We start from the raw sequence: 19849 nt of genomic DNA, 5'->3' as shown, positions 1-19849 counted from the left end.
GGCCTCAGCACACAATGTTTCGTCTAAATCTTACACACTTACTTGCAGCGCCATGGGAAACAGTAGCAGTGCCATCCACACTCTCTAAGACACGCATTTCACACACAGCTTCGCTAACAGACTGAGAAGTGACTACTTCATATAGGGTTTTAAACATCCTCACTCCTTCTCCTCACAGTTCTATTGAAGTTTGGACTCGATTTCAATGTCTCCTTTATCTACACGGCAGAGGGGGGAGGTTGGGGGCACTGATCACACGGCCTTCTACATTACTGGTACCTGAAACCTGAGGTGCCTCCGTCACCTTCCTCGGCTTCTAAGACAAAAACTGAGGCTTAGTGGCGCTGTGTGACCTCAGGTCAACAGTCAGCTTGTGGCCAGACTAGGATAAAACCCTCATTTGGTCCAATTTGATCTGTTTGTTAGTTCCCTTGGGTTTTTTGTTGTTGTTGTTGTTGTTGTTTTGTTTTTAATTTGTTTGTAGTGAGCGGGAGGGGGTGTCTCATCTCGGAGCTTAGGGCTTGCACAGAATTCACTATGCAGTCCAGCCTGACCTCAAGCTCTCTTTCTAAGCTCGGGAGTTTCAGGCATGAGCTAGCGAACCCAGCTTCCTCCGTCCTGTTTGAAATCGATCGGAGTGCCACAACAACGAAAACCAACTAAGGTAAACTCTATGTTGTACTAAGAACCAAAGTTAAAAATACGCATTTTACCAAAACAAAAAGGGCCAACATGGCCTAGATGGTTGTCAGAAAAAACTGGCTGGGCCCTACATGTTTAGTTCAATCTTTATCTTGCTAAGTGTCTTGCCTCAGTTTCCCCAGGCATAAGCTTCAAATAGGACACAGCAAGGGTTATTATAACAAAGTTTAAAACTGTAGCTAGTGGCCTTGATCCTCTGCCTGTGTGCACCACCGCAGCACTTCAGCCATTTTCTCTGTCCCTTCCTACCCACTTTCTCACCAGCTCTTAGCAGTGCCTATGGCATTCTTTTTTTTTTTTTTTTGCCTATGGAATTCTTATTGGCTGCATCATTTTGTTGGTGGTGGTGAGATTTTTAAAAATTGTTCTAGCCAGGTGGTGGTAGCACACACCTCTTTAACCCCAATACTCACAGAGGCAGATGTATTTTTGTGAGTTCGAGGCCAGCCTGGTCTACAGAGGGAGTTCCAGGACAGCCAGGGCCACACAGGGAAACCCTGTCTCAAAAACCAAACAAACATGCCGGGCGTGGTAACGAACGCCTTTAATCCCAGAACTCAGGAGGCAGAGGCAGATGGATCTCTGTGAGTTTGAGGCCAGGCTGGTCTACAAAGTGAGTCTAAGACAGGCAGGGCTGTTGGCACAGAGAAACCCTGTCTCAAAAAACAAAAAACAGAAAAACAAAAACCAAATAAGCCCCCCAGGCAACAACAACAAACCAAAAACAACGACAACAACAACAAAAAAACAAAAACAAAACAGCAACAAAATGAAGTGGACGTCTAAGACAGAGCGGAGTCTCACTGAGCTGTCCTGTATATGCAGTCACCTTGTCAACATTCTCTGAATGAATGTCTGTTCTATGTGCACCCTCATTTCTACCGCTACACCCTTCAGAATGGAGCACTATCACGCATGCCCTGTCTGTTCAAGAGTCATCTGCCAGTAAAGCAAACATCCTGAAGGCCGTTACCACACTACACTTCCAGGTGAGGACACTCCAACATTCCCCAGTGTCATCTCCCAGCTTCCAGCTGTCCTCAGGCCCACAGGTAAGAGGCTTGCTCCTCCACAGCAGCTTCCTTACCGCTGAATGGCTCGAAGAATCTGGAAAGCTGGCCTTACCGTCCACACCCTATTCTCTGGAGCAAAAGGGAGTTTATTTCCACCTCTCTCAAGGGAGTTTATTTTTAAATAAACATTGACTATTGAGTTGCAATAAACATCAGGGTTTTTTGTTTGTTTGTTTTTGTTTTTCGAGACACGGTTTCTCTGTGTAGCCCTGGCTATCTTAGACTCACTTTGTAGACCAAGCTGGCCTCAAACTCCCAGTGATCTGCCTGCCTCTGCCTCCTGAGTGCTGGGATTAAAGGCATGGGCCACCATACCTGGCTCCATATCAGATATTTTAACAAGACTATAGGAGAGATGAACATGTTTTTGTGATGATCCCAAGTGTGGGATGGGGAACAGACTAGTGAGAGAGCAGCATGTTTATCCCCTTAGAAGTCGAACCACTTCATGGGGGAGCTCGGATGTTGCCAGCTGAAAACATCCTGGTAGAGACTCTGAGAGGATGGATATATACATATATATATATATATAAACCCAAAACAAGAGGCGCACGAGAGAGAGGACTTGGGATTGTTTTGGCTGTTGATTGCAACACTTCAAGAGACGCTCCTACAGAGAACTGCTCTGGGGAAAGCTTCAGGGCTTTGGACTCCAGCTGAGGCTTCAGGTTCCAGCTGCTGCTCCAGGTTCCAGAAGCAACTCTGGTGGGATTGCTGGTTTGCTGAGGTCCTGCTGACCATGCCAGGAGAATCGTTCCTCAGAACTAATATCCTTAAGGTTTCATTATTGTGTTCTTTAATCTCCTTTTCCTATTGTTTGGGTTGGGTTGTAAGGGAGGTAGGCTCGTTTAATAAGTTCATAATAAAAGATAGTTAAGATAGTTGTTAAGAAAATTGAGCTTACACAAGACTATATTGTTTGTCCCTCCCATCCAGAGAAGTGGGTGTGATCATTTACCCTGTAGAGAAATTAGGCATGGGGTTCCAGGCCCCTTGCACAGGAGTGATAGGGTCTCCATTCAGATCCCATGCTGTGTCAATCCATGTGTGTGCATACATGTAAATTAAGCCTAAAGGCAGCTGACAATTCTAGAAGCTTCCAAAATAACACTGGGATAGAAAGCTTAAGTTGTTAGGGCTGGAGAAATGGCTCAGCAGCTAAGAGCTCATGTTATTCTTGCAGAAGGCCCAAATTAGGTTCCCAGCACCCATGTCAGGAGGTTTACAACTGCCAGCACTTCCAACTTCAGGGGATCTGACACCTCTGGCTGCCACGGGCATCTGCAATCCTATGCACATACACCCCACACCACACACACACAGAATTAACATTTAAAAAAATAAATCTTTTTTTTTTTTAAACCCAAACCTTTAAATTGGCTCCTTTCTTGCTAAATTGGATGCTTTCTTGTTTAGTTTAGTTTTGTTTTTTTCTTTTGCAAACTGGATGCAAAGGCTAAAACAACTAGAAAAATACTCTTCCCAGATAAACTGGCCAAGACCAGAGCATACTTAAATCTGGCAGACGGCTGGCTGCCAGTCAGGAGCAAAAGGCACTGCAAATCCAGAAGCACATTTCTAACTGCCGCACCCCTGCCCAGGCTCTGCCATCCAGCCTTTGGGATAACGCCTCTTGGAGCTGACACACGGCCAGCAGCATGCCGTCTCCAGATGAGGCCACAGGATCCCACCAGGCACGTTTTGTGCCCACCTTAGGACAGAACGAGGCCTTGCGTCCTGCGCATGCGTGGGGAGGTCACAGCTGCGCCAACCGTAACAGCAAGTTCTGGACACGGTAGCCACACCCTTAGCCTCAGGTGTACCCTTAGTACTCAGGAGGCAGATGCAGGAGGATGGAAAGTTTGAGGCAGCTGAGTTACATAACAAGACCTGAGGAAGTATGTGTGTAAAACACACACACACACACACACACACGGGGGGGGGGGGGATGCTGTTGGCTCCCATAAATCACTGGGAAATGACCTCATTGGCTAGTCTGAATGCAGAGCCTGTTGGGGTTAGACATAGTGAGTCCACCGGCTGTTGGCCCCTGTCTACAGTTTGGAGAGTGCCCACAGACACCAGCAGGAGAGTGAGGAGCACCAGAAATAGCTCTTCTGGGGTTTGTTATGAATTGAAAGCACTAGGGGCTTTCATGCTAAGCCTCACATGGGGCAGACAAAGAAATGATAAAAGTTTTCAAGTCCAGACGGTGGCTGCTGCATGCTCTCACAGCTGTGCCTTCCAGGCTTAAACCAGCTCTTGTGTTGTTCAGTTATAACTAATTGGCTTTCCTTATTTCAGATCACACTGGCAAGCACTGCACAGCCGGGAGAACCATGAGAGAATACAAGGAAGGGAGGGATGGGGGCTGGAGGGGCTGCTCAGAGGCTAAGAGCATCTGCTCTTGTAGAGGACCCAGGCTCTCCTCCCAGCACCCCACATGGGGGCTCACAACCATCTGCAACTCTAGTTCCACTGGATCCAATACCCTCTTCAGTTCTCTGTGGGCACTGCATGCACATGGTGTACATGTTGGTTAAAAACACTCATCAACACAAAATAAAAGCAAATAAATCTTTGTCTTTTAAGACAAACAAATGGTCTCATTGTGTAGCCCAGGCCGTCCTAGAACTCTATGCAGACCGGGCTAGCCTCCAACTCACATAAATCCTGCTGTCTCTACTTTCTGAGTGTTGGGATCAGAGGCATGTGCCACCACACCCAGACAATAAATCTTAAAAAAAAAAAAAAAAAAAAAAAAAAACAGGAAAAGGAATAGGGGGATGGAGTCCCAGAGCAAATGTATTCCCACCAGGACTGGATTATTGAGGTACAGGAAACTTGAAGGAGCATCCAGCCTTGATTTGCAGGTAGTAAACAGCCTCCTCCACGGTAAATAATGCCAAAGTGCCTGCAGTAGCTCAAAGTTTCTCTGTGTTGGCTCACTGTGGGTGGCACGGGTGTCCCCAGCAACAAGAGAGCCTGTGACATCCTTCTGAGGAGAAGCAGCAGCGAGAAGTCCAAATCCAGGGGCAGTGAGTGAAGCCAGCTTCCCAGCTTTACTTTAGCGGAAAAATCTCTGCCATGGCCACTCAGAATAGAAGTTTCTCTTTAAAGCTCATGCCATCTTCCTTCCAAAGTCAAGTGTGGGTCCTGTGGACCTTTTGTTCTTATAATCTTTAAATACACAGTTCTATGTATGGACCAAGGTATAGCTTCTCATATCTCAGGTTCCTCATGGGTTATTTAGAGCCAATAGCAAGGATTAGCAATACAGAGAGTAATTAAGCTATTACCCCAAAGTCTTAGACTGGTAAACACATTGTGAACTTGACAACAGCTATCATCCTACTATTGCTATTTGTTCTAGAACAATCTGGTCCTATATGTGAGAACCAGCTGTACACTATGGTGAGACCAAATGAAAGAGGTCCAGGATTCTTTAGAGTGCAGCTTACTAGGGACTCAAGAGAGGGGATTTTCCTAGTAGCAGGAGCAGGTGGGCCTTGTATCAGAAAGACATTAGGACAAAAGTGACTTCATCAAGCCAGAAAACACCTACTCTCCTTCGAGCAAATACCAAGAGGCAGGAATATTCCTGGCACCAGAGTCTGGGAGTAATGAAGTCTCCATCACCTTAACGGTTTTTGTTTGTTTGGAAGAAGCTAGGAAGACATGTGGGAAGGAGGGGTGGAAGACTACTCAGGGCTAATCTTGGTGGTCAGATGCAAGATGGCTGCTGTCAGGCCAAGGTAAATCCTCAGGTGAGTCTCTCCCAGTAGCCTTTCCCACCACATCTCTGTAGTCTAGCATTATCCACTCACAGCTTAGCAGGTAAAGATAGGGCCGCAGACTTACAAGATGTAATGATTTCTGTGAATAAACAGTAACGATGGCTGCAATAGTAATGTGAATGAATGTATATTTAAACGTGGTACCTAATTTATCTTAGGTATATTTTTGGGTATGTGTATGTGCACATACATGCTCTTTGGGGTGCGTGTATGTATACAGGCATGTACGTGCCTGTGATGTGGAGGCCAAAGGTCAACTTTAGGTGTCATTCCTTCTAAAGCCCTTTGGCCTTTGAGACAAGGTCTCTCACTGGCCTGGAGCTTGTCAAGTAGGCTGTTCCTGGTGCCACCAAGGATGCACCAGCAGGCCTAGCCGATCTACCTGGATTCAGAGGATCAAACTCGGGTTCCCTTGCTTGGGTGCCAAGTACCTTACCAACCGAACTGTCCCTCCATTCCCTTAAAATGTGTCCTTTTTAGAATCCTTTTAAAAGCTGGGCACGGTGGCACTCAGGGAGACAGAGGCAGGCAGACCTCTGTGAGTTTGAGGCCAGACTGGTCTACAAAATGAGTTCAGGACAGCCAAGGCTACACAGAGAAGCCCTGTCTTGAAAAACCAAAAAAGAGTGCATTAGAATCTTTTTAAAAAGTCCTTTGTAAAAATCCCTAACCACATTAAGATCTGTACATTTTCTGGTATAAATATGATATGAATACCTCAATAAAATAACAAACATTTTACCGCCTAAGACACGGCCTCAGGCTGGCAATCGCCTCTGAGAAACACATTGTCCTTGCCTTCCACTTATCAACACCCACTCTTAAGCAAACTGACTCAGTGAAATCCAAAAGTCCATATGGCTTTCCCACAGCATCATGGGTAAAGTCGTGCCTCCTCAGTGTAACAGTCACTTGAAGGGAGACTCGGTCAACAGCTAAGCTCTTCATGGGGTTGCATCATATTTCCTGATCAATTCAGGGTGACTTTGCAACCAAAAGCCCTCAAGGACAAGTGCAAGGCCCCTTTGTTCTGTGTTTCTCTTTTAGGCAGATCGAAAGTAAACTATTCTAGGCATGTGGAAATCCCATGCAGGAACCAGCACTGCTCTCTAGCTCTTGTCTGTCACCGGGGCCTCTCACATACTATTCACACACGCACCATGCTCATCTTTCCTCATGGATCACATGTTATAGGCCGTCATATGTCAAGACCAAGATGCCAGAGCTTACTTGGTGTTGCCTCTCAAACTAGCAATCATAACTCTTAAGCTCAAAACAAGGCCATCTCATCAGAGAAAAGTGGGTACCTGGCTCTTTTTTTTTTTTTTTTTTTTTTTAAAGACAGGGTCTCTCTACATAGTCTGGCTGTCCTAGAACTCAACATGTAGACCAGGCTGGTCTCAGACTCACAGAGTCTGGATACCTGCCTCTGCCTCCCCAGTACTAGGACTAAAGGCATATGTCACCATGCCTGACTCAGATACCTGACTCTTTCGTGATCCTTCCCCAAGAGATTAAAAGCATTCCATATTTCTTTACAAAACCCTGGTGACACAGGAAAAGAGAACAATTAGAATCCAAGTAAGAGAAGGGGGGAACAGGACATGTGAGGAAAAGAGAACCCTGTGAACTGGGCGTAATGACGTCACCGGGCGCACCAGTCATGTGGAGTGGCCTGGGAGGATCCTCAGAAGTACTAAAACTAGGACCTTTGACACCACTCAGCTGGTAAAGGCATTGGCTGTCAAGCCCTGTGACCTGAGTTCAAGCCTTAGAGTCCACATGGTGAAGGCAGAGAATTGACATGCAGAGGTCATCCTTTGACCTTCACATGCAATGCGGCATGTGCTCCACTCCCCCCAAAATATGTAACACACAATGTTTTTTTTTTTTTGGTTTGGTTTCTTGGAGACAGGGAATCAACCTAGTGTCCATCAGCAGGTGAGGGAAAAAGAGTTGGTTAAATACATGCCTGGGATGCTTTTTACCTTTTAAGATAATGTGGCCCCTGTGAAAACAAATCAAAGAAAAGAGCACCGTGCTAAGTTAAATAAGCCAAGCACAAAAAGACGAATGGGGCATATGGACTCTAAATCAACACAACTCTAAACACAGGGAGTGCACAGGGCCTGGTGGCCTGCACCTGTGGTCTTCCAGACATTCAGGAAACAGCCCCAGGAGGGTGGAGAGTTTGAGGGGGGAAAATGGTGTCTACTAGAACTGGGGCACCTGGGAATAGAAAGACAAAGGCCAAAAGGCTCCTGTACCTCAGTGAGGGGTTTTTCTTTATTGGAGTCACTGTACAATGCAGTGAATTTGACAAAAAACACCTCATGCTTCAAATTCACTGAGAGTGAATCTTAAATATTCTTACCACAAAGAAAAGTAAGGAGCTGGGGTGATGGATCTGCCAAGTGGTTTGATTTAACTATTTGCTACGTATTTATAAAGCAGAGTATCACTCTGCACCCAGATAAATACAATCACTATTTATCTATATACAGCTTTTAAAGGTTTTTGTTTGTTTTGTTTTATTTATTTACTTTGGCCAAACATGGTGGCAGAAGCCTATAATTCCAGCATTGAGAGGCAGAGATAGGGGGATCAGAAACTCAAGGTCATCCTTAGCTACATAGTGATGCCACCCTGAGCTACAAGAGCTCTGTATAAAAACACACAAACACAAACAAAACAAAAACACAAAACAAAACAAAAAAACAAAAACCATGTGTTGTAAAAAGTACACTATGAGGCCGGGTCATGGTGGTGCATGCCTTTAATCTTAGCACTCAGGAGGCAGAGGCAGGTGGATTGCTGTAAGTTCGAGGCCAGCCTGGTCTACAAAGCGGGTCTAGGACAGCCAAGGCTACACAGAGAAACCTTGTCTTGGAAAGAAAGAAAGAAAGAAAGAAAGAAAGAAAGAAAGAAAGAAAGAAAGAAAGAAAGAAAGAAAGAAAATACCTGATGGTGTCTGAAAAGATGGCTCATCAGTTAAGAGCACTGGCTGCTCTTCCAAAGGAAGACATGACACCTCATAACCATCTGTCATTCTAGGATCTGACACTATGACACAGACACACATGCAGGCAAACACTAATGTACATAAAATAAAAGTAAATCATTTGCAAAGTACAGGAAGGTGCCTGGAGAGACAACTCAGTGGACAAAGTATTTGCTGTGTGAGGACCAATGCTTAATAATAATAAAAAGAAAAGGGTGTGGAAGTGAGTCTGTAACCCCAGCTCTGGGAGGGGATGGAAGCAGGAGGATTCCTGGGGCTCACTGGCCAGTCAGCCTCCGCAAATCATAAGGTCCAGGCTCAGAGGCACACAGTCAGTAAAAACAAGGCAGGGAGCAGAGGAAGTCACCTAGCACCATTCTATACCCCACAGGTTCACGCATACAGCGTACCCGGCAGGGATTGCACTGAGTCAGCATAGGGCCAAGCTCCCTGCTGTCCTGTTTGCCTCCTTTTGCCCTGGAGTAGGATCCAGTCAGTGCTTTGTGGCCCTGTCCTTCTGGCTGTAGAGATGGCCACCCACCCGGCCTCGCCATTCACCCTGGAGGGAAGAGCATGCTCTTCCCAGATGAGCAGGAAAAGCAGCATGCTTTCCTCCACAGATTGAGGCCAAAAGTGAGCACAGAGCAGCCTTGCTCTGAGGCCTGGCTTGGATGGTGACCTCAGATCCAGCCAGCTGTGTGGGTGGCACCTCCTTCAGCCACACCCTCCCCGGGCCAGGGTGAGGTTCCTCTTCCAAATATTTCCAGACTTAAAGCTGACTCTGGCAGAAAGACACAAAATAGAACTGCTCAAACTTCCACTGTGGCTTTCTGATTCACGGAGGGAACTCTGCTGTTTGTGGTGAAGCCTCCCCCATTTCATACTGAATCCTCTTTAAGGAGAGTGGAGGAGGGGGGCAGGGCAGCCAGTGGCTTAGGACTGACTGGAAAGAACAGGACTGACCAGAGGTGGCAAGAGGGCTGAGAGCCCAGGGAAAGCAGCTTAGAAACCGGGGTGGGGGGCAGGAAGGGTGACACCAGTTACTGGCCCTGCTCCCCCCAAACCTGACAAGAGGTGTCGGGATGGAAAGCTTAAAGTCAGAAAAGACTTAACTCATTTCTTGGGACCCACGTGGTAGAAGGAGAACCAAACCCAGCAGGTCGTCCTCTGGTTTCTACATGCATGCCATGAAGAGTGCGCACAAACTGAAAAAATGTAACACACACACAGAGATAAAAAAAAATGTAATAAAACACACACACACACACACACACACACACACACACACACACACAGAAACACAGACACACACAGACTGAAAAAAATGTAATAAAACACACACAGAAACACAGACACACACACACACGACATGCACACACACACACACACACACACACACACACACACACACACACAGTGGCTGTGGTGACGAATGCCCATCAAATCATACAGCACTCAGGAGACTGAGGCAGGAGGTCCCTCAGTTTGAGGCTCACTTGGACTATAAGTATGAACTTGTCAATAACTGTTTCTAACTGGTAGAAAAGGAGACTTAGAGCAGCACTGAAAACAGCTCTCCCCTGCCAGAGAGTGGCTGTCACCACCCGGGGGTCTCTGGGTGCTCTGCTGACGTGACCAGTCTCTTTACCTTGCAATGGATGAACCCCACACGTGGGTACTGAGCAAGGGATGTAGCTGCAGCCACGGAGAAGCTCAAGGGTTTTTTTGTTTTGTTTGTAATAATTTCTTGGTGTGAGGATGCTGGATCTCTGGAATTAGAGTTAGAGACCATTGTGAGCTGCCATGTGGGTGCTGGGTACTGCACCCAGGTCATGTGGAAGAGCAGTCAGTGCTCTTAACCACTGAGCCATCTCTCCAGCTCCGAGTCACTAGTTTTATTTTGTTTTGTTTTTGTTGTTGTTGTTTTATGGGGTTTAAATTTATTTATTTATTTATTTATTTTTTTGGTTTTTGAGACAGGGTTTCTCTGTAGCACTGGCTGTCCTGCACTAGCTTTGTAGACCAGGCTGGCCTTGAACTGCCTCCCAGAACACTGAGATTACAGGCATGCACCACCACACCTGGCTGCAGTAACTCAGTTTGAAAAGTCTGTTTATTCTGATTGAATTTAATTTCCCCATATGCATTAACTTTAGATTTTAAAATGCATTAACTTCTTGCTCCTGCAGGACTCAAGGTCACCTTGACCCCTGTGCACACAATGCACCTGCCAGGTGGAATTCGCTCTTTCTAATATTGTGCAGCAAGTAATCGGTACCAGAAGCTTTGTTCACTTTGAATATTTTTCCAGGCCCTGAGCAATATTTTAATGTGTTCATTTGAATATGGTTTACAGACAGCACAAGGTTTTCATTTGCAATTTGAATTTGCTAGTTATCTGAAATTATTTTCTAGCTTAAAAAGTAAATATATATCATATGTTATTATACACACACACACACACACACACACACACACACACACACACATATATATATATATATATATATATATATATATATATATATAATTTTTTTTGTCCTTATGAGACATGATCTAACTGTGTAGTTCTGGCTGGAACTTACTATATAAACCAGGCTGGCCTCAAGCTCATAGAAATCCACCTGCTTCTACCTCCAAAATACTGGGATTAAAGGGTGTGCCACCACCATACCTTGCTTATATTTAAGATTTTAAATGGAAGCTTGCTCCCCACATAGAAGTGACAGATGGTAGAAGCTTCAGTGTTGTCACCGTAAAGAGAAGGCAACAGAGTTGACACATGAGCTCATGGGTTCACATGGACACATGAAGCTTTAAAAGCCAGAGGCCTTTCAGCTCAAATCGTTTTTGTTTTTTTTTTTTGTTTTTTTCTGGAGAAGATGAAACAGTTTTTTCTCTTCTTTTTTCTTTCTTTCTTTCTTTTCTTTTTTACTGAGAGAGTTTCTCTTTGTATCCATGGGGCTGTCCTGGAACTCACTGTGTAGGCCAAGCTGGCCTTGAACTCACAGAGATCCACCTTTCTCTGCCTCCCAAGTGCTGGGATTAAAGGCAAAACAGTTTTTTAAAATGGGGTTTCAAATATTTAATGGAAATTTAAAAAGAATGGGAGAGAGTCTTGTGCAATCCAGGTTGGTGTCTAGGTCACTATACAGCCAGGGATAGCCCCAAACTTCTGACCCTACACTTACGCCTCCCAGTGCTAGTCACAGGCTTGCCTAGCTACAGACTTTTATGGGGGGGCCTAGGTATCAAACCAGAGCTCTGTGCCTGTTGGGCTGTATAAACTGAGCTTCAGGCTGGGCTCATGAAAAAAATTTTTTGGTACTTAATTTAGCTACTAAAAAAAAAATCCCCCAAAACAAACAAACAAAAAAAACACCCCAAACAAACAAACAAACAAAAAAAACAACCTTAAGTATATTTAAAATATTCTGAGCATGAGAATTGATGATAAACTGTAATACTATAGCATTCAAATATATACCAAAAATTTCCGGTGACAGGTTAACATTGAATTTCGAACATGTCATCACTGAAAAATTAGCATAAACTGACAGTCATTAACAATTTTATATTGCCTACACAGCCATTTTGGGTTTTGTTTTGTTTTTGGTGCTGGGGGCTGGATCTGGGCCTTCCCAAAACCCACACTCAACAACCGAGATACAGTCATTCCCAGCTTCAGCCTTTGTTACTGAAGGTAACTGTTCCATCTCCTTTTACTTATATTTGTTTGTTTGTTTGTTTGTTTGAGTGGCCAAAAGATTGGGATAGCTTCTGGGCAGCACCTAAAGTGTTGCCTACAGCCTCTCTTCTTCTGTCTGTCTGTCTGTCTCTCTCTCTGTGTTTGTGTGTGTGTGTGTGTTTGCATATGTGTGTGTGTGTGCACATCTGGAGGCCACAGGATGACACCAGGATGCCATCCTCAATTGCTTCCCACCTTATATTTTGAAATAGAGTCTCTCACTGAGCCTGGAGCTTGCTGGTTAGACTGGCGGTGGGGTTTCTGCAGGAAATTCTGGAGTAGGCTGAGGGCGGCAGTGACAAACAAAACATCTTTCTAGTCACTGCCACCCTCACCCAAGCTAGGAAAGAGCTGAGGTAGCTTTGATGAGAAGCAAGAATATTAATTTAAATAGCTCCCCCTCAATACAAGACCCTCAAGTGGATAATTCTCCCTGGGGGAAGTATCAGCCTCACCAGCCATCAGCGAAGACCAGGTCAAAACCACACAGGGGGTGTCACCTGACCCCAGAACAGGCTGCCATCATCCAAATGACTAAGCACAGCTTGTCCAAGCAAAGTGTGGCATCTAGATCCTTGCATGGTGTTGGCAGGAATGCAAATAGCTCCAAACCACAATGGAAAGCATGAGGGAGCTCCCTGCGACCCAGCACTCCCACGACAGGGTCTAACTTAAAGGGACCGAGAGCAGTGCTGTGGGAGAGACACCGACTATCCCGGGTCACTGCAGCCCTATCCCAACTGCCAAGAAGGGGACCCAGCAGAAACACGCACCAACTGGTGACTGGACGAACCCCAATGAGCCCACACAGTGTGTGGTGTGAGTCCCAAAGGGAACGACAACCCTGTCATTTATAGCCACTTGGATGGAACTGGAGGGCCTTGAACTAAAACAGACACAGGAAGACAAACACCACGCTATGTCACTCACGTGGACTAGAAAACATGTGCAGGCGTAGAAATTGAGAGTAGAATGGGGATTAGCAGGGTGGACGGAGAGTATAGTTAGACAGAATAAGAAGTTCTGGTGTACACTGTGCAACAGGGTGGCCACGGGTAGTGATAATGCATGCTACAATTCCCGAAAGCTAGAGCACGGCTGGTGCACAGCTCAGTTGACACAGTGCTTCCCTGGCATGCACGAGGCCACAGGTTCGATGCCCACCACTGCTTGCTAATAAAACTAGATGTGGTAGCACATGACTCTCACGCAACACTAGGGAAGTGAACACAGGAAGATCAGCAGTCCAGAGTCATCCTTGACTATACAGTTCAGGGCCAACCTGGGCTACATGAGACCTTGTCTCAAAAGAAGATTTCAAGTCTGACTGGGAGAGTTCTCAGAAAATAAGAAATTTCAAATACATATATTCAAATTTCCTCTTGGCCCAGGAGATCGCTGCTCAGTGGATGGCAAGTTCCAAACCCCCTATATGTCCTTGGACACAATGAACTAAGTGCTTCTTTATGATTTATTTGTTTTAAATAATCCAAGAACTATTTGTGTTGACACACTTACACCCCTAGGCCTGAGAACAACATAACATTCTAAGAGGGTGCTGGAAGGTGATGAATATTATCAATAATTCTTCTGAGACTAACAGTTGCTGCTCAGATTTCCTGTACTCAACATGGCCAGGATCCAGTCTGTGGTCAATTTTTGTTTTTGTTTTTTAATCCTCTTGAATTAGACAAGATATAAGATACTTTAGATTTTCAAAACCCATGTAATCCCAGAAGGCTTACACCAAACTGTATTCTTTCTTCTAGTTTGCTATCAACTCAAAAAAAAGGTTTTTTTCACACACCTTTTAAAATCCCACCACTCAGGAGAACAAGGTATGTGGATATCTGTGAATTCAAGCCAGCCTGGTCTACATAGTGAGACTCTGTCAATAATAATAATAGTAACAGTAATAATAACAGTAGAAAAAAACCACTGGGATTCTTCTAAAAGGCCATTAAAATTCTTTTTAGGGGTTATAGAAAGTTTAACATCAGTATGTTAAGGTATCACAGGAAAGAGTATACAAACACTAATAAACAATACTTATTTGTTTATTATTTACTTATTTTGAGGCAGAGTCCCAGGTGGCCCATGAAGAAGAGGATGGCCTTGACCTATGCCTCCACCTTGCCAATGTTGCATTACAGATGTGTGCCAGGAGATCTGGTTTATGCTGCACTGGAGCCCCAGGGCTTCACACACACTACGCAAATACTCTCGCAGCTGAGCTACAGGCTCAGCTTCTGGCCCTTCGTTTGTTTGTTTGTAGAAGATAACACATGGACATCGGCTGAAATAGAGTCATTTCACTTTATTCTAATCGACCTTGGGACTCTGCAGTAGGATGGATCCTGGCTACCGGGCTGTTTTGTCACTGTGACCCTCTCTTTCCTTCAGCTGTCATGGCTTCAGCTGCCTGTGTGTGGAGCTGATGAAGTTGTGGGCTGCAGTGCCAGAGAGAGTGAGCTGTCCGTCCCTTCAGACGGAAAGAGTAACTCTCAGAACTGCAGAGATGGAAACATTAACACTGAAAAGGGCGTGTTAAAACACCAGCCTGCCATCTTTTATTCCAGTCCTGTCCAGTTTGGGCGAGCTTGTGGTTTGGCTTTTCTTTTTTCTTTTCATGGTCACATCTAACAATACTAGTTTTGTGTTCTACTCTTTTTGCTTAACTTTTCTTTTTTTTAAGAATCACTTATGTTTAGGAGTGTGTGTGTGTGTGTGTGTGTGTGTCTGTGTGTCTGTGTGTCTGTGTGTGTGTGACACGCATGCTGGGTCTGTTAGAATAAGCACAGCACCCACTCTTTGCTGCTTGCTCAGCAATTCTCCAGCCTCTTGATTTCCCACATTCATGCACTCACCACATTCATCAATTTACACAGTTTACCCTCTCCCATCACACTCACTCTCACATAGCTCAAACGCTCTGTAAGTCACTCTGCCTGTCCTTTACAGACAGATAGACACTCAGACAGCTCCAGTTTTCTGCTCCTAAATTGAGCCTGCAGCCTTGCACCCAGCTCTACACACACACCCAAGTATAAATCTAGGAAACACGCCGAGAATTGAAATCCTTCTTTTAAAAAAAATCTGACAGGCGCTACCAGCTTTCATAGCAATTCTTCACAGGATCATCAGGTGCTCCCCAGGCACCCTTGCCTGGGATCAGAAGGGTGTCCAGGGACCTCTTGAGACTGTGGAGGGTCTTGAGTGTGTGTTCATTTTCCTCAAGAAAGAGCTGGTGACTTCCATCACATTCGTATGAGAGGAGGGGTGCTGGCTCTAAGACTGAGATGCACCAAACCAACGGGACCAGTGGTTTTGATCATGTTTCTATGGGAGAGAGGGTGACTGGAAGAAGGATGAGGAAGCTCAACCCATCCTCACAGGCATCAGAAGGGAGCACCTGCAGACAATGCTGCCGAAGCCCTGGAAACATTTGCTCCTTTGTTCCCTGGGAGGTAGATGTTGGGGCTCAATTTCTCTTCTCTAGGGAAGACAGCTCAGATGCAAGTGAATTAGGAAAGTGAGGCCCCATGTTAGCCTCTGATAATAGTGCCACATGGACACATGGTCCCTGTCCCCGGGGAGGGTCCCCTCACACAGAGAACTGCACCCACGTGGGCCAGAAAGTGTCTGTTCTCTGGGCTCTCATGGTTCAACTCTTAAGTGGGTGGAGGCCTGAGGGCTAGGTCAGGGGTGGGGAGGAGTCCACAGGATTTCTGCACAGTAACCTACAGGCTGGCCTTTAGTCCTCACGTACGCCTGTGCTGATGCCGCGATAACAGTCACAGGTATCTTGTGACCGGCCCAGGAGGTAGTGTGACAATTTACTGGCCTCAAGCAATGGGAGTCTTTAAGTTTAGAAAATGCTCTTCAGAATGGTTTTCAGGGTCTCACAGCAAAATCACAGCTCAGTTCAAACACAGCCAGACACCAAAGAGTTAAATACCCCACCTAACCTGTGGGTCTGAGAGGCCCTCCTTTCAAGGCAGTTAACAGAGTATAGGAAACCATCTCTGCTTCAAGCATGTGGAACAACAAACAGGAAATCTCTGAGCTGGAGCTAAGTGTAGACATACTGAGCCCTGTAAGACTGCATTGAGGGACTAGGGTCATAGTGGAATGGTAAAGTGGTGCCTTGCCAGCAGCCGATTCCCTCTGAAACTGTGTTTTAAAATGGTGAGGTGTGGTAGGGGTGCATATGATCTCACTGTTGGGGAGGCAGAGACAGATCCAGGAGGCTTGCTGGCCAGGCAGCGTGGCTTATGTGGTGAGTGAGCTCCAGGCCAACGAGAGACTGTTCCTCGAAATGCAAAACGGTGGGCAGCACCTGAGGAACAGTAGCTGAAGTTGTCCCTTGACTTCTACAAGCACACTTCTGTACACACACACACACAGACAAACACACACTGCAGCCTTCCTTTTCTGGCCAAAAGAGCTCCAGCTTTTGTTAGAGCAGGGGACTGTGGTGTCGGGGATCGAACCATTGGCCTTGTGGTCTTAGGCAAGCACTCTACCAGCAGCAGAGCTACATTGCTGCCCCAGCTCTAGTTCTATCAGCTTGGTACCCCGATAAGGAGAAAGTTGAAGAGGAATACGAAAACACAGATCAAGATTTAGTTACTAAGCCAGGGTACTACAGCTAAGAACCAAGTTCAGAGGCTCAGGCGGACCTAAGACTCGAATCACAAGTGGCCTAACCCAACGGAGGACCAAGTTTTGAAGCCTTGTTTCTTCACCTGTGCTGGGTTATGAGCCTACCTCAAGCTGAAGAGAATTAGAAGCAAGGAGTCTAGGCTGACCACCACTCAAAGACACTTTGAGAAGGCTGTCGTGGTGCCTGTTAAACATCCTCCATACTCTGTGTAAAAACACACCACCAAGGGCTTGATTTCAGAAAACTGACAGCTCCCGAACACAAGCAATGCCTTTCTGAAAGCTTCCTGCTTTAGATGGAAACAGTATATAATTTTTGGTGGCTGCAGATGTGGTTCACTCGGTAGAGTGCTTGCCTAGTGCGCACAGAGCCCTCAGTTTGAACCCTAGCACTGCATAAACTAGGCTCGGCCATGCATCTCCACAATGCCAGCATTCAGGAGTAGAGGTAATAGGAACAGAAGGCTGAGGACATGCTTGGCTACACGGCAAGTTTGAGGCCAGCCTAGGCTATGTTAGACCGTGTCTCAAAACCAAAGATAAAATAAAGAATATAACTTTGAGGATCTCCTCTAAAATGTTCTGACCGTTTAAATATAAAACATGGTTTTAATGAAATAATTAGGTGAAACAGTCACAGAAGGAAACTCTCTGCTTGTTCTTGCCATAGCATCCCTTATTCCCCGACACGTGACCCACCATCTCCAGGGCAGACCCTCACCTTGATCTCCCTTGAAGAGGGGCAGGGTAGCCTACCACTGTGTAAGCAAGGTCAGGAAAAGAAATGAATGACTGGTCACAAACAAAACAATTATGTCCCGGGACTCATGGGGCTGGAGGACCAAGAGGCTCACCCTGTGGGTACTGATGCCTGCCAGGCCTGAATGTTTCTCTCTGCTTTCAGAGGGGGAAAAAGATCCCTAACCAAAGCAAGGACTTCAGCTAGGAGATCATTGCTCTTGACCTAACAGCTGTATGTCTCTAGTACTACTGTGTGTGAGTGTGTGTGTGTGTGTGTGTGTGTGTGTGTGTGTGTGTGTTCTCCAAGGCCATGATAGGGTGTCAGATTCCCTGGAGCCAGAGTTTCAGGTAGTTGTGAGCCATCTGAAGTGGGCGCTGCGGTCCTCTGGAAGAAGAGCAAGTGCTCTTAACCACTGAGCCATCTCTCCAGCTGGTTTCTGCTCTTTGTTCGGGTTTTGGGTATTTGGGTCTTTTCCTCCCCTAAGGCAGGATCTGTGTAGTCCAGGCTAGCCTCCAACTGTCCTGAAGTGCCGAGGCTATAGGCAAGAGTGCCCCTGGTTTCTTTGGAGCCAAGGATGGAACCCAAGGTTTCTGGAGTGCTGGGGGGGGGGGGGGGGGCGGGGGGACACGACTCTATCAACTGAAGTACATCTCTAGTCCTCCAACCCATTCTTTTAATCCTGTTCTCTATGGATACACTGGCATTCGGAGAGTTGCTTCCCATCTGAAAAAAGCAGCGTGTCTGGAAATGACAGGCAGCACAAAGGAAATCTAGCCTGCCATCCCATCCTCCCTCCCAGCCATCAGCTGGAGTGCCCAGTTACTCAGGACCACAGTGCTCCTTCAGCAATGGGGTGTTTTCACACACTTAGGTACATGTCAAGCCTCTTAGGTGCCAAAGTCCCCGACTGGTAAAGGCACTAAGGACTGAGTTAGATTGTAGCCACTAGTGGACAAGGGACAAAGAACTAAGAATAAGGTGAATCCTGTGTGCCAGTCACTGTGCTGAGACAGAATGAGAGAATGCAAACTTGCTTGCAACACCAGAAAAGGTAACACAAGTAGTGTTGGAGTGAACTTCAGGGAATGTTATCTCAGCTGTTTCTCCTCAGTGTGGAGCCTGTGGCTTCGACTCAGCAAAGGACCGCAGGGGTCTAGGAGTGGTGAGCTGGGCTGCTTGGTGCTGTGCCCAGTGCCTCTGCCTGCTCCTTCCCAGGCTTCCCAGGTGGCTGCTCAGTGCTGGGAATTCATGAGTCCTGGGCGCCATGCCAGGTGGCTCAAAGAGCCGCGCCTGGTCGCAGCACTGGATCTCTGAGCCCAGGACCCCCAACCACAGCCTAGGGCACCCAGCAGGAGCCCAAGACTCCCAGGCCCGAGCCCAGGCCCTGCCCCCAGGATCCCGGGATTAAATTCAAGTTTCCAGGCCCCAGCCTAGGATATGCAACTGAGCCCAGGATCCCCAAATAAAGTCTAGATCTCCAAGTCCGATCCTAGGACACCGTGCTGGAGCCTAAGACCCACACCCTGAGCCCCCAAGCCAAGGTCTGGACCAAGGCCCAAGACCCTTACCTCTCAGGCACGCGGAGACAGGCTGTGAGTGAGTCTACTGCAGGCTGCCACACCCTCATCCAGGATCGGACCCGCCCCGTCTGGGGGTGGAGACTGAGCCCAAGTTCCTGGTTGTCCTTTTGTCCACGGAAAAGGGCCGTCCCAGGAGAAGGGCAGCGGGGAGGGACTCAAGACTCGCCCCTTATACCAGGCGGCACCTAAGGCTGATCTGGCGCTAGGCATCCCAACCCCACAACAACCCTGGGGCTGCACTGCCAAACTTCAACCAGGACCCTGGCATTGCACAACCAGACTCCGCCCAGGCTCCGGATCCCAGGATTTCTGTCTTGCATGCCACAGTGGTTACAGGTCTCACCTATACCTCAGCACTCCAGCTGGGCGCCTGGGGTCCCTAAGCCCAGATCTGACTAGAGTGGGCTAGAAAAGTAGAAAATGACACCCAAGGGCACATTTCATGTCCTTTTTTCACATTACAACATCTATCCCAGAAAATTCTTAGCAGTTCCAAGTCTCCCTTAAAGAAGACAGTTGCAATCCTTGGGTCCTGAGAAGG

The 19849-nt window shown here is 46.6% G+C and overlaps 1 protein-coding gene across 1 annotated transcript in view; it reads right to left on the bottom strand.

The window, feature by feature from the left end:
- Positions 1 to 19417, bottom strand: part of Anxa4 (annexin A4) — a 55856-nt gene extending 36439 nt beyond the window's left edge. Inside the window, exon 1 of the mRNA XM_051154842.1 lies at positions 19297 to 19417. The gene's annotated coding sequence lies outside the window, so the exon portion shown is untranslated. The remainder of the gene's footprint in view (positions 1 to 19296) is intronic.
- Positions 19418 to 19849: the final 432 nt, after the last annotated feature.

Source organism: Acomys russatus, chromosome 13 (assembly GCF_903995435.1).
Source record: "Acomys russatus chromosome 13, mAcoRus1.1, whole genome shotgun sequence".
In the NCBI taxonomy this organism is placed as follows: domain Eukaryota; kingdom Metazoa; phylum Chordata; class Mammalia; order Rodentia; family Muridae; genus Acomys; species Acomys russatus.
The sequence above is the reverse complement of the archived record's forward strand: the minus strand, read 5'-3'. Positions and strand labels throughout refer to the sequence as shown.